This window comes from Rhinoderma darwinii (genome assembly GCF_050947455.1).
Source record: "Rhinoderma darwinii isolate aRhiDar2 chromosome 2 unlocalized genomic scaffold, aRhiDar2.hap1 SUPER_2_unloc_14, whole genome shotgun sequence".
Lineage (NCBI taxonomy): Eukaryota > Metazoa > Chordata > Amphibia > Anura > Rhinodermatidae > Rhinoderma > Rhinoderma darwinii.
This window is the reverse complement of record NW_027461679.1, coordinates 519,752-535,706: the sequence shown is the minus strand read 5'-3', so window position 1 is coordinate 535,706 and position 15,955 is coordinate 519,752. Positions and strand designations below refer to the sequence as shown.

The 15,955-nt window shown below is 40.6% G+C and overlaps 1 long non-coding RNA gene across 1 annotated transcript; it reads left to right on the top strand.

Moving 5' to 3' along the window:
- Positions 1–7,803: 7,803 nt before the first annotated feature.
- On the top strand, positions 7,804–8,566 carry LOC142674708 (uncharacterized). Its single transcript, XR_012851808.1, has 3 exons — positions 7,804–7,897; positions 8,265–8,386; positions 8,511–8,566. It is a non-coding gene; the product is annotated as an uncharacterized LOC142674708 (long non-coding RNA).
- Positions 8,567–15,955: the final 7,389 nt, after the last annotated feature.

The following is a 15,955-nucleotide window of genomic DNA, read 5'->3' as shown; positions in this document are numbered from 1 at the left end:
TAATTACGAGCACGGCCCGTAAAATAAAAAAATACAACATGTTCTATCTTTTTAACGGCATGGGCACCTTCCCGTGAGAAAACGGGAAGGTACCCGTGGCTAACAGAAGTCTATTGGCCCGCTATTTCGGGTCGTAATTACGACCCATAATAACGGGTTTTTCTACAGTCGTGTGCATGAGGCCCCGTAATGACGGGTGACTACATGTGTGCACCCGCATTACGGCAGCGTTGCTAGTCGACGTCAGTAAATAGTCACTGTCCAGGGTGCTGAAAGAGTTAACTGATCGGCAGTAACTGCTTCAGCACCCTGGATAGTGACTACCGATCACAATATAGAGTAACCTGTAAAAAAAAAAACACTTTCATACTTACCGAGAACTTTCTGCTTCCTCCAGTCCGGTCTCCTGGCCGTTGCCTTGGTGACGCGTCCGTCTCGACATCCGGCCCGACATTCCTTGATGACGATGCAGCCCATGTGAGCGCTGCAGCCAATAACAGAATGCAGAGGCCACTGCAGCCAATCACAGGCTGCAGAGGCCTCTGCAGCCAATCACAGGCTGCCGCGTCAGAAAAGAAGGTCGGACAGGAGGAAGAAGAGGAACTCGTCACCAAGACAACGACCAGGTACGTATGAAATGCTTTTTATTTTATTTTTAATCAGCAGCCTCTTTTCTCTATCAGTGATTGATAGAGACAAGTGGCTGCCGATTTTTATAATATTTTTGACCGGGTTCGGTCAAAACGGGTTCGGCCGAACCCAATAAAGTTCGGATTCGCTGCGAACCGAACTTTTCCGGAGGTTCGGACCGAAACCGGGTTCGGTTGTCCCGGTTCGCTCATCTCTACCTATGATCTATAAACTATTCCAACCTAGTTGGTTTCCGAAGTTATTCGCCTTCTGGTGCCACAGATCTACTTTTTAGAACAGGAGAGCAACTGGCAGAGATTATGTGCAGTTATCTCTGAGCTATTTATGCTGAATACGTTCACATCAGGTCTGACCGTCTCCTCTCAGGATGAATAGATCGATTCTTACCACCTCTTTATTCCCTCGAGAGCTGAGCACAGGAGATGCAGCATGTAGGATGTTCTTACTGGTGCAGAGCCCCAGAACCTTATGGGGGTCTTCAGGTTTTTAGTCATATTTATTACAAAGATTATGTATTTTAATATAATATTAATTGTTTCCTCAATGTCACACAGACAGAAATTATTATCTATCAGACGTTCAGCAGCTGCAGATCCATCCAGATTGTAATAACTAGACACACACTAAACCAACTGTGAGAGATGAACATTACAAGTTCCATGCACCAAGACTGAACCATATCTCCGACTTTTACAATTTATTATGGGTTTTAATTCTATCCCTGATCTCCTTTCTTGGCAGTACTGGGTAAGAGTCTGTCCACGGAAACATTATGAAAATAGAAACTACATTCAAAATATAAAGAACAATCAAACATTAAAAATATTGTTAAAGCCATACTGAAATATGCAAATTATGTGTGTGGTCATAAAAGCAGCTCACACCGGGTATATCTATTGTGATGTCACTACTATTAATGATGGTAAATCTATACTTGAAATATGCAAATTATGGGTGAGGTCATAAAAGCATCTATTGTGATGTCATAGAGCTTGTGTATATGCAATGATGCTGGTCACAGAGCTGTCACTCAGTTGGATGTGACCGGTAAGTTCTCTATCATTTCTCTATCTGTACCTGACTCTGATCGATCCATTATATTAGGAACATTGAATCCATGCCTTCAAGATATGGTTTAATAGTGGTTGTAATATCTTTTTTTGTTTCATTATACAATTGAATTGCTTAAATATCATAGAAAGAACACAGGCTGTAAGAAATGGCAGCCTACATTCAGCCGATAATAGATTTGCAGGGTAACAGCACATCATTTTGGTTCCCTGCAGCCCTGAGAACTTATTTTGTCTCTCGATTGTAAAGGAGAAATTACAGTATGGTCATATTTAGGGGACTGTTATGTAGTAAGTCCTTATATTAGTGTAAATTCCCTAAAAATAATTCCATAAATTAACACATTAACACAATGTAATAAAATTCAGAATTTTGATCAAGTAATATAAAAAAAACATGTAAAAGCCATTGAAAATGCCATATTAAGATCTGTAAGTTATAACGAGTGTAGTTAGGTAATCCACCTACACTATATGGCCAATAGTATTTGGACACCTCTCCTAATTATTGAGCCAAGAATCAGCTGGATGGGTGTAAAACACGTCGCCGTTGAATTTTGGAGCATGGGAAACATGTTCTGTTGAGTAATAAATAACGGTTCACTATCTGGCCATCTAATGGACGAATTTGCGTTTTGTGCCTGCCCGGAGAATGCTACCTACTGGACTGTATAGTGCCTATTATAAAATGGAGTGAAGTTTGTATAATGGTCTGGATTGTTTGTAAGGGGTTGGATTAAATCCCCATTTTTCCAGTAGGGGTTAATAAGACTTTTTAAACAATTGTACGCTTCCAACTTTGTGGTAATAGTTTGGGTAAGACCCTTTCCTGTCCTAGTATGACTGTGCCCCTGTGCACAAAGAGGGTCCCTAAAGACATGGTTTGACAAGTTCGATGTGGAGGAACTTGCGTATCTGCACAGAACCCGGACCTCAATCCCAACAAAACCTTTGGAGTGAATTGGAAAGGCAATTGCGAGCCAGACCTTTTTGCCCAACATCAGTGTCTCAACCATTGGTGTCCATATACTTTTGGCCATATACTGTAGTGTACCGAGTGTATATCTATTGTGATGTCACCGAGCTTAGGTATAAAGTATAGTGCTGGCCAGAGGGCTGTCATTTATCAGGTGGATGTGATCGGTACGGTAAGTACTTTATCATTGCTACGTCTCTAGAACAGTCTCATCTATCAGTCTCTTTATGAATATTGGATTCTTACATGTAATTCTAGTGTTTGTCGTGTTATTTGTGTTTTTTATTTGGCATACTTATACACTAGGAAATTGCTTAAATAGCAATATTGTGGCCTGTCACATCTGCTCCATAGACAGAATGCAGATTGCAGACAGAAATTGGTGTCTGTATTCTGCTGGTAGATTCATAAAGCAACCACAAAGCAAAGAATGTGAATCTCTGGGAACTTATTATCACACCCTCCAGTTTATAACACCAGTAATTCTCATAATAAATGTTTATAAGGGAATTCATATTTATGAATTTTAGGTTTTCTGTCTGTAGACTATACTATTTATATATCAGGTCAATCCTGAATATTAGCTGGTATGGCTATGCAACCAACCTACATCAGGTGCTGCTATTGTGATGTCTTGAGATGAGTCTAGATAGCCGTGTTTCTTACTGCGTCTATGGTAGTATTGGTTTTATTACAAGATTTAAACTATTTGATGTTTGAATCATGTACATAAATAAATGATTATAAGGAGTATTGCTTTTTTTTGTTAAATTTTTTAGTAATAAAATATTAGTAAGTGCAGGAATAAACAGCCTAATAGCATTTGTCAGACTAAATTGTAGAAGGATAGTGCTAATCCCCTGGAAACGTGTCCTTATTAACAATTGAAATTAATAATTATGTATATAATCATAATAATAATAATAATAATAACAATAAAAAAGATAACAATAAAAAGTATTTATTACTAACTCCAATTACTTAGGTTCTAAATTCTGGTTATCAATTAATATAAAAAAAAATTCAACCCTTTAAAATGCCATATGGTCAATTTAACAACCAATACATTGTTTCAGCTTCCAAACCTAATACAATGTTATCAACAGGGGCTCCCAGGTCATGTGATCTTCTGACACTTATGATTGACAATATTCTGTTATAGGAATACCCTATTTAATAACTAATTTTTCCAGCTAGTTTCATCACAAGTAACGACTCCCTTATAGTTTTCTGGTCTTTCTAGGTCTTGCTGTTGGATTGACACTGTGTTACTTACTGTGTTGCTTATACGGTTAGCGATTTGTCCTATTTTCGGAGAACTAGAGGCGATTAGTCAAATTCTATCTTGACTGTCTCCTGGTTTTCTACCAAGGACATTGGTGCAGTTTTGCACCCGGGCATTAAACAACCATGCCCTTTTGGAAAAAATCTAAGAAATATCATGTCTCCCAAATTCCTGATAAAGGAAATCTGATGGGAGACATACCAACTATGGAGGAGCCTAACATCTCGCTCCAGAAGTTTTCTGTCATCAAAGATATGGCAGATGAAAAATCCAGCGATCTTAGTCACAGCAAATATTGTGACATTACGTCAAAGAACACCAAGAAGAGCGCATTCAGCCTGCTGACCCGCCTGCGCTCCAAAAATATCCGTAAAAGGTATGTAACTAATAATTCTCATACATTGCTCAGATATCCAGAGCTGTGGTATAACAGTCACTAGATCTTTAATTCTCCCCATATCTTCACAGAAACTTTGGCAGCAGCGCTGTGATCGGCGCTAGAGAACTGGATCGCTATTTTCCAGATAGACGGTTGAGACTATATGTTGCCACCTGGAATATGGAGGGAAAGGTGAGAAGTAATGTACAATATTTATTGTGACCCATCAGTGTGCCCGAGCTCAAGTTGGATGAAATGGGCCAGTAACCATGTCTCTTTAGTTTGTAGTTGAATATCACATAGACAGGTTATATTCTACCCTATGTCAGTTGAGTTGGCGCTCTTTGTATACAATATTAATGTTTGTATATTTTGAACAGGATTACCCGCAAAATGTGGAGGATCTGCTGTTACCATCAGATGATACGAAAGACATTTATGTTATTGGCGTTCAGGAAGGATGTCCAAACAGGTAAGTCTTCTCAGGTTGTCTTACACCAGCCTATGACTGCAGATGGACAGCAGGGCGGCTGATACAAATTCTCTCTCAATGCTCTACTTATTGTATTATCACTCCTTAATTTTCAAAATGTATCCCCAGAGGTTATTATATGGAGTGTTGATACAGATGAGTTGAGTATCTTAATCTTGTGTCATTTATTAATATGTAAATCTGAAATTGTGTCTTCTTGTAGACGGGAATGGGAGATAAAATTACAGGAGACCCTTGGACCACACTATGTATTATACCACTCCTCCGGGCTCGGAGTCCTGTATCTCACCATCTTTGTTCGACGGGAACTAATCTGGTTCTGCTCAGGTAAGATTCACATTCCTACATCTACATAAGAAGTCTTGAATGTAGTCATTAGCTGGAACATCTTATTTAGTCATTAGAATTAGATGCCTAAGAGCTTGGCTCTCAGATTCTTGACTTCTGAGTATTGGAGATCTAAAAGTTCACACCACAGTTACAAAGCATGAAATTATGTTCTAGTAATATTTCCATAGTTTAATTGGAAATAATTTCTATTCCATTGTTGCATGTAGTACTCTTAACCACTGACCTGTATTTTTGTGTTTCATTTCTTATACAGAGGTAGAGCACACCCATGTAACAACCAGGCTATTCCACCATGTGAAAACTAAAGGAGCCTTGGGTGTTGCCTTCACCGTCTTTGGAACATCTTTCCTTTTTATTAATTCACATCTGAGATGTAAGTATTTACAATATTAATATATGACCATGTACAGTTTTACTTTGTATAAAATTGCTGCTATTTGATAATTAACTGAAATATATGGGATGATATGAAGAGATCTGTACTTATAATGTTTTGGTAAAAATAAAAGGTTTGTTCCAGTTTGATCAAACTTTTTCTAATCTATCAATCTCATTCTATGTTGTGAGTGGCCAGTAATACAGATACACGCAGGTACAATTAGTGCAGGAGGGGGTGGCGGCGGCTGGTTTCAGTTGCGCCGCCTCCCCCTCAGGGAGGCAGCAGGGCGGATGGTGCGGCCGTATAATCCCTCACACCCACCCCTCCTCTCCATTAGCGGGCGGTGGCGCGCTGCAATGTGTTTTTTTGAAAATAATATGCGATTCGGGCCGCCCATATGATCATCCGCCACTGCTAATATGTATTTTTTTGTTGGCAGTTGGGGCAGTCAGCAAGAGGATCCAGGACTATAAAACCATCACTGAGGGTCTCCGTCTGCCTCAAATTATTCCGGAAAGAATCAACTCCAATGCCTGTGAGTATTACTTATGTGGTTGAACCTATGGATCCTTTTATCTCTCTGTTTGTCTCCGTTGAGTCTAATGCAGTCATGTGCTATAATTTTTTTATTTATTTTTATTCTACAGTGGACGTCACCAGCCGCTTTGATCGGGTGTTTTGGTTTGGAGACCTCAATTTTCAACTTAAAGAGGACAGAAAAAATGTGGAATCTCTTCTGCAGAAGATCGAAGGAAAAGATATGTCCAGTCTCCTCAAACACGACCATCTGAATGAAGCCAAGAACAATGGTATATTTACTAGTAGACCAGTATATCATCGGTGCGGGTCCGACACCTGGACGCTGCACCGTTAAGCTGCTCCAGTGGCCTGCGGGCACCGGATGTTATGGCACACAATGCTATTTACGGAGCCGGAAGCAGTTGGCTCCTTACATAGCATAGCTGCCATGATGCATAACTGCAGGTCTGCCTCCTATTCACTTGAATAGGAGCAGAGTTGCAGTACTGCAGCTCGGCTGCAATTCCGTGGCCGGCGCCAACTGCATCCGGCATGTACGTCCGGTGCTCAAAGGCACCGGACCAGCTGATTAGTGCAGGGTCCGGGTGTCGGACCACCACAGATCATGTACTGATGACCTATCTGGTGAGTATGTCATCAGTTGTCAGAAGTTGGAAAACCCCTTTAATACCACAACCACTTCCACAGATTAATACAAATCACTGACATGATGGTTGATATGTTCCCCAAATTCTTATATAGTGCTAAAATTATCAATTGTTCCTTTTTTTTTTTAATACTGACAACTTTTTTTTCTTTCAACTTAAGGGTCCATATTTCTAGGGTTCAAGGAGCACACCATTGATTTCCTTCCTACATATAAGTTTGACATTGGCACAGACACCTATGATACATCAGCAAAGCAGAGAATTCCATCATATACGGTAAGATATCTTATTTCCAGGTCTACAGAGCTTGAGAGACAATAGAATCCATGGGCCAGAGCACCCATTATATAATGAATCCCCTCCCCCAATGTAATGAATTGTTATTATTATAGCTGGAAGAGTAATTTCTTATGAACAAAGCTTTCAGTTAATTTTACTTTTATGTAGTGAGTTTGTCATCACAGTTTCCCAGTGTAATATGTCGTTGCCCAGCATGGGTCAAGGATACTTATTTAATGAAATCTGTGTGACCAAGTCAAACCTAAAATGCAATAAAGTCTCAATATTCTGCAATATAAATAAAGTAGGCCCAACATTTAGGTCTATGTTGTTTTGCAGTTTAATAATATATTATAATATGATTTCACTAATGATATTTGTTATTTTCATGACCTCTACAGGACAGGGTGTTGTTTAAAAGCCAATGTGAGGGAGATGTACGAGTCCTGAGATACGACTCTTGCCCTGTTTTGAAGACCTCAGACCACCGACCTGTTTTTGGCATCTTTGAAGTAAAGATCAGGCCCGGTTCAGATGAGTAAGTCATGTTTTCCTCCATATTGTTCGTATGATACTTTCAGTAGCCGTCATTACTACATGGTCCTTATAGCCAGAGCTCACACTTTGGGGCAGGTGGCTGTACACCTTGGTAACAGTACTGGAGGATTATAGGATGTGAAACTAAGCAAAGTGTGGTTACCTGCTAACATTATTATATGTCTTACATAAATATATTTCTCATTCCAGCATCCCCTTGGCTGGTGGACGCTTTGATCGTAAAATCTATGTAACGGGCATTAGGAGGAAAGGACAAAAAAAGTAGCTGCATCTGTTCATGTCCTTACAGGTAAGAGCTTTGTAGTTGTCTATTATGTTTGCGGTGAAAATGTTCTTCCATCTCTTAGGTTTTCCTCTGTATCTGTAATTTATTTTATCAACTAATTTAACTAAAGTGTAAATAAGTGTTTTCAATCTTAAAATTCCAACTCCTTGTATTCAGACACGTTTTCATTTCTGAATGAAGGTTGTGGGCTTTGAGGAACAACTTCCCCAACTGTAAGCATGTATGTAGTATAGTACAATGAGTTTCCTAAAGGAACCTGTCATCTGAATGGATGGAACAACTGGATTTTATGATGCATTAGCTTCTAAGCAAAAATGATGGATACAAGGAACTTTGCTATTGATGGAAGACATTACTTGGCATCTTGCAGGACATTCTAAGGAACAGTTACAATCTCCGGGGCATAAAACATCGGAACATTAGAAAGTTCCCGTAACATGCTGAAGAGTGCAGCTCTAGGTCAGACCCACTGCTTGCATCAACCATCTTCAGGTTTGTAGTGTGACGCCAAGGATCAATTAAGAAATGTATTTACCTCAAATCACCTTAAAAAGTCTTCTAGATCTGCTAAGAAACACACATTATAGAACATTAATAGCAAATATTTGTCTTGCAGCATAAACATCAATTCCGCAGTACATCTGGCGAGAATAGCGCTCCCTGTCACCGGAGGAGCCACCATCAATGCTGATAGAAAGGTAAGTTCCTCTGGATGTGTCCCCTCTCTATATTTATCAAGCAGCCTGAATGATCAATATTTAATAGGGTTGTGTGCTTCTCCCCCCAGAACAAGTCAGCAGATATCAACAGAACATCAACACCAATAACAACCAAGGGCAGAATCCGCCATCTTACAAGAATTCCAATGGCGAGACTTAACATTTCTACAACATCTGTCACAGAAGAGACATCAATGTGGTCACCAGGGCATCAATATCACCCAGAAGACCAGGTTCAGAACAGGACAATATGTCATCTCTTCTTGTGTCTGTGGAATCCAGATTTTCCACCCCTAACTGATACTACAGTATATACTGTGACATATTCCGTAGTTTTTGCTGGATCTTGTATTATCATCATCTTTACCATTATATATTTTGATCTACAAAAACCTTAAATAAATCTTTAACATCAATCCATAAGTGTGACTGATAATTGTTATGTGCGCGGCTGCAACTTACTACAGTGTATACAATTCACCTAACCGACCCTTCACAGCGCTATTTGTGTGACATCGCGTTTAATCCAGTGGTAGGTGACAGGACATTGTATCATATGTACACAATACAGAGTGTATGGAACGTGCCGCCATATGTACTGGATTATATACTGTAGGACAAAGAGTGACAGGAGATGTAAAACATTGATATATTTGATAGTTGCTTAACCACTTAAGGACGCAGCCTAGTTTGGGCCTTAGGGCTCAGAGCCCATTTTTCAAATCTGACATATTTAAATTTATGTGGTAATAACGTCGCAATGCTTAAACCTATCCAAGCGATTCTGAGATTGTTTTCTCGTGAGACATTGGGCTTTATGTTAGCTGTAAAATTTTGTTGATATGTTCAGTGTTTATTAGTGAAAAATAGAATTTTTCTAAAGTAAAAAATGCATCTGCTTGTAAAACAGATGGTTATACCAACCAAAATATTTACTAGTTCACATTTCCCATAATTCTACTTTAGATTGCCATCATTTTTTGAACATTCTTTGATTTTTCTTGGACGTTACAAGGCTTAGAACATAAACAGCAATTTCTCATATTTTTAAGAAAATTTCAAAAGCCTTTTTTTTAAGGTACCTGTTCAGTTCTGAAGTGGCTTTGAGGCACCTATGTATTAGAAACACCCACAAAACTTCCCGTTTTAAAAACTAGACCCTTCAAAGTATTCAAAACAGCATTTAGAGAGGTTTTTTTTTCAACCCTTTAGGCATTTCACAGGAATTAAAGAAAAGTGGAGGTGAAATTTGCAAATTTCATTTTTCTTGCTGAATTTAATTTTATTCTATTTTTTTCTGTAACACAGAAGGTTTTACCAAAGAAACACTACTAAATATGTCTTTTACAGATTCTGCCGTTTTTAGAAATGTCCCACATGTGGCTCTAGTGTGCTCTTGGACTAAAACACAAGCCCCAGAAGCAAAGAAGCACCTAGTGCATTTTGGGGCCTCATTTTTATTAGAATATATTTTAGGCAGCATGCCAGGTTTGAAGAGGTGTTGAGGTGCCAAAACAGTAGGAATCCCTCAAAAGTGACCCCATTTTGGAAACTGCACCCCTCAAGGAATTCATTTATGGTTGTTGTTACCATTTTGACCCCACAGTTTTTTCACAGAGCGTCTTTGAATTGGGCTGTGAAATTAAAAAGATGAAATTTTTTCCAATAAGATGTCATTTTTGATCAAAATTTCTTATTTTCGCACGGAACAAAATGCCCCATTTTGTTGCCCAATTTGTCCTGAGTGCGGTAATATCCCATTTGTGGTGATAAACTGCCGTTTGGGCCCATGGGAGGTCTCAGAATAAAAGAAGCGCTATGTGTTCTTTGGAGTCCAGATTTTGCTGGATTGGTTTTCGGGTGCCATGTCGAATTTGCAGAGCCCCAGAGGTATCAAAGCAATGGAAACCCACCAGAAGTGACCCCATTTTGGACACTAAATCCCTCAAGGAATTCATTTATGGGTGTTGTGACCATTTAGACCCCACAGTTTATTCTCAGAATTTATTTGAAATGGGCTGTGAATTAAAAAAAATGTGTGATAAACTGGGCCCATGGGAGGGCTAAGAAGGAAAGGACCACCATTTGGCCTACTGGGGATTTTCTGGTACTAAGTCATGTATGCAGAAGCCCCTGAGGTACCAGTACAGTTGAAACCCCCGAGAAGTGACCCCGTTTTAAAAACGACACCCCTTAAGGCATTCATCTAGAGGTGTAGTGAGCATTTTGACCCCACAGGTATTGTGTAAAAGATAATGCGAGGCAGATAGTGCAGAGTGAGATTTGCAATTTTCTATACATATATGCCATTTCAGTGTCCGATATATTTTGCCCAGCATGCGCCACCGGAGACATACATCCCATAAACTGTAATGTGGGTTCTCACGGGTACGGCAATACCCTACATGTGGATGTTAACAGCTGCCTGGGCACACAGCAGGGCCCAGAGTGTAAAGATGAGGGGGATAAGCTGTGCGGAGTGCATCATGGTAAGTAAAACTGGGGTAGATTGAAAATCAAGGGATGTATGATAAATTTTAAAACACTTTCATACAGAGCCCTGGTTTTTTGGGACACATGTCATATTGATATATTGTGTCTTACCTTATCCCCCTCTTATAGCAGACTTTGCACTTCTTTTGACTTTTTCCCTTCTTGCCAGTTTGGGGAACTCCTCCTGGAAAGTATTGCCCTGGTACGATGCGTGTTGCCTTCCTTCCAGAAGTACTTGGTGCCCCCCCCCCTTCATGGTCCCTAAAGATTAGGTTCTTGATAACCACCTCTTGAAATTCCAGGAAAGTTCCCGTCTGGCCTTTACATCGATGTAGTACATACGCATTGTACAATGCAATCTGAATGATGTGCACGGCCAGCTTCTTATACCACACCGCATGGCGCTGTAGGGCTTCAGGACTTGATCTGACAAGTCCACCCCTCACATGTACCTATTGTAGTCCAGGATGCAGTCTGGTTTGGGGTTCTCTGTACTGGTACCTCGTACAGGTACATGGGCACTGGTATGGCCATATATTGTTGTCAATACAACGACATCTCTCTTGTCCTTGTACTTAACACACAATATGTTGCTGCTAGAATGTGCCCTGCTTCCACCCCTTCTTGTTTGCCCAAGCAGTGTCTTAGGGAGGTGTAATGTCAGGATAGGGAGACAGACAGGTGAGCCCTAATCTATCCGCCAGTCAGACCCTGCCTACTTTCACAGCCCGTCCTAGGCGACGGCTTACAAATGGGCGACGGTCCATATGCTCAATATGTGCACGACAGAAAAACAAGACAAGGGTACACAAAAGCAAAGGGAAGTGGGGCAGTTGCCCACGGCAAAACCGTGAGCAACAGAGTAGTGGATGAGCCGAGTCAAACCAGGAGTGTACGTGGTAACAAATGCAGAGCAGGAGAATAGTCAGTCAAGCCAGGGTCAATATGAAGCAGAGGTCAATGGTAACAGCAGGAACAGCAGAGCCAGGAAACAAGAGAATCACAGGCAAAGGACAAGCATCAAATGAAGTTATAAGTAGACCAAGGGCGGGAGCTAGAACCGTCTGGCCAGGCTGCGATAGTCTCTCCCACTCCTCAGCCTACCAGCCTGAGTGGTAGCAGATCGAGTCACTCTAGCAGACCTAGACACAGATGCAGGCTTATTAACCACGGGCGTCGACACAGAAGCTGTGTCAGGCAAATCCTTCACAGGAGGCCTCTCCGATTTCTTCTAGCAGTGCCGCATGCCACAGTACTTCTGGAAGCGAGGCACTTGAAGAGTAGGACGCTGGTATAAAAATTATCCAGTTAGAGGTGGTAAACCTGGTCCAGCAGTGGGTGCACCAAATCCCACCCAATTTTTGCGTTAACTCCCAGTAAGGGGGGGCATTCTAAGGGCTGAATACTGCTGTCCTTGTAAGTATACCCTGATGCACTCTCGCACAACTTATACATCTTCACGCCATACCTTGCCCTCTTACACGGCAGGTACTGGTGGAATTGAAGCCTCCCTTTAAAATGGACCAGGGACTCATCAATAGAAATACAATTCTCGGGGGTGTATGCTTTGGAAAACCGGGCACTAAAATGGTCTAATAGGGGTCTCCGTTTATACAAACGGTCAAAACTGGGGTCATCTCGGGCTGGTCGCTGCTCATTATCAGTATAATGTAAGAAGCGAAGTATTGCCTCATAATGCATCCTGGACACGGCCATACGGTACATCGGGGTGTGGTATAAGAAAAAGCCTCTTTGGGGGGGCCTATATATTTGAAACCCCTATAAAACACCCCATTTTAGAAACTAGGCCCCTCAAAATATTCAAAACAGCATTCAGAAAGTTTATTAACCTTTTAGGTGTTTCACAGGAATTTAAAGCAAAGTAGAGGTGAAATTTACATATTTCAGTTTTTTTGTAAGAAAATTGTTTTTATTCCTTTTTTTTTCTGTAAAACAGAAGGTTTTTATACCGAGAAACGCAACTCAATACTTATTGCCCAGATTCTCCAGTTTTGAGAAATATCCCAGATGTGGTCCTAGTGTGGTAATGGACTGAAGCAGCGGCCTCCGAAGCAAAGAACCACCTAGAGGATTATGAGGCCTCCTTTTTATTAGGCACCATGTCCGGTTTGAAGAGGTCTTGTGGTGCCAAAACAGTGGAAAGCCCCCAAAAGTGACACTATTTTGGAAACTAGACCCCTTGAGGAATTCATTGTAGTTTTCATGGGGTGCATGTGACTTTTTGATCAGTTTTTGTTCTATTTTTAAGAGGCGTGGTGACTAAAAAACAGCAATTCTTCTATTGTTTTTTATTCTATATTTTTTACAGCGTTCACCGTGCGCTATAAACGACATATTCACTTTATTCAGCATGGCGATACGATTACGGCGATACCAAATGTTTATAGGTTTTTTTTATGTCTTATGGTGTTTGCACAATAAAATAATTTTTATTAAAAATCATTTACTTTTTGTGTTGCCTTATTCTAGGAGCCATACAGTCTTTGTCTTTTTTTCCATCAGGAAAGCCGTGTGAGGACTTGTTTTTGCGTAACGAACTGTAGTTTAGATCAGTACCATTTTTAGGTACATCCGACTTTTTGATCTCTTTTTATTCCATTTTTTGAGAAGTGAAGTGACCAAAAAACTGTGATTCTGGTATGGTTTATTATTATTTTCTTTTACGGCGTTCACCGCGCTGGATAAATAACGAAATACTTTTGTAGTTCAGGCCGTTACGGACGCGGCAATATCAATTATGTATAGTTTATTTGTTTATTTATTTATTTTTATTAATAATAAAAGACTGATAAGGATAAAAGGGGAATTTTTAGTTTTGTTACTTTTAAAACTTTTATTTTCTTATTTTTACACAACTTTTTTTAAACTTTTTTTAACTTTATTACTTTGTCCCACTAGTGTACTTGAGGGCAGGAGGCCCTGATCCCTATTCTAATACACTGCACTATATGCGTAGTTCAGTGTATTAAAGCTGTCAGCTACTCACTGACAGCAAGGCTTCCATAAATGGCATAGCTGGATGCCATTGTTAAGCGTACAGTTGCTATAGCCACCATCGCCGGCCGCTATCGTGTAGCGGGCCGATGATGGCAGCTTAACCATTAGGAAGCCGCTATCGCTATTGAAAGCGGCTTTCAAGGGGTTAATCAGCGGGGACACAGCGATCAGTCTCCGCAGAAGGAGCTGCGGCGACTGCTGTACGAGAAAGCAGCTGTTACAGCTCCTGTATGTGTCGGGAAGACGGCCGAAATCGCCGTTCCTCCCGTGACATACTATTCCAGCGCTGAGCGCGAACGATGCACTTAGCACGAAGGAATAGTACGTCGCTGAGCGCGAAGGGGTTAAGCATCAGTTTCCTAAAATGTAATATTAGACTCCCTTTACAAGCGGAGACAATACGATTAAGCAAATATTTTCTTTACTTTTCCCAGTATATAATATGGTACAATAAATGGTGCCGTGAAAAAGTACAACTTGTCCTTCAAAAAACAATCCCTCATACGTTTTTTTTGGACCAAAAATTAAAAACTTATGGCTTCTGGAAGTTGGGGAGGAAAGAGCGAAAATGAAAAACCAAAAATAACTGTAAAAGTCAGGGGTTAAATATGAGGTTATAGGTAACATAAGTAATAATTCATGGCGTGATATATTTAGTAAAGTCCAGTTCATCTCATTCCACTATTGGACAGGAATAGTTGGTACACTGAAACTTGTAGAATTTCTAATTCTCTTCATGTAGGGATAGGAATCTTGGACAATATGGGTGTAAGTATTAAAGGGGTTCTCTGCAAATAAACCTTGATCACTGTAAAATAAAAAATGTTATACAACTTTATAATATCCTTTGTGCTAAAAATTCTGTTTTAACTTTTGCTGTAATGGGATGAAAACACGGAGTGAAAACCCAAAGAAGCCAAATACTTCTCATGGATAGTAATATGCTACAATTGTATCCAGCCTAAGCAATCGTCTGTAAACTAAACAGCATGGACTCTAAGGCCTCATGCACACGACTGTAATGGCTTTTATTCTACTCAAATACGGATCCCTAGTCATCCAAACTCATCTGCGACTCATTCGCATATAGGCACGCTGTCCGCAAATACGTACCGTCATGCATCCTTAGTTCATCCGCATTTACGGATCCGCAAAAAAAAGAAATGTGAGTCTACAAATGATGTCACCACTATGTCGCAACCCCTTGAAAAGGTCACATGATCGCTCTGGCACCATTTTCTCTGGAATTTGTGCTTTGTGAGAGCTCTGTTGGAATCCTCGGCTGATATAACTTTGGTTTCTCGCATTTCTTTCGTTGCAAGGATGCACTACCCACGTGTGGTTCATGCTCTCATGCTCTTCTGGACTAGCTCGTCTCTCGGCGATTAGGACAGTAAGCTATGCTGGAAGAAGAACCGAAGAGGAGGAGGAGGTACTGGGTTAACCCCATTGTCTCCCAACAGCCCAGAAAGGTGCATTTCCATACCCTGTATGCAGACCTGCGGCAGCACCCGCACAAGTTTCACAACTTCTGCTACATGCCGATTTCCAGCTTTGACCGACGGTGCATCTCAGAGGAACGGCTCATCGTTTCTCTCAGGTAAGAACACCAAATGTCCCTTTTGTCCATTGCTGCCATGTCACCTTGCTACAGGTAGTATAACCGTAGTTGTCCCCTGTGCCCATTGCCGCCATGTCTCCCTGCTACAAGTAGTATATAATTGTAGTTGTCCCCTGTGCACATTGCCGCCATGTCATAATGCTACAAGTAATATATAACTGTAGTTGCCCCTGTGCCCATTGCCGCCATGTCACTCTGCTACAAGTACTA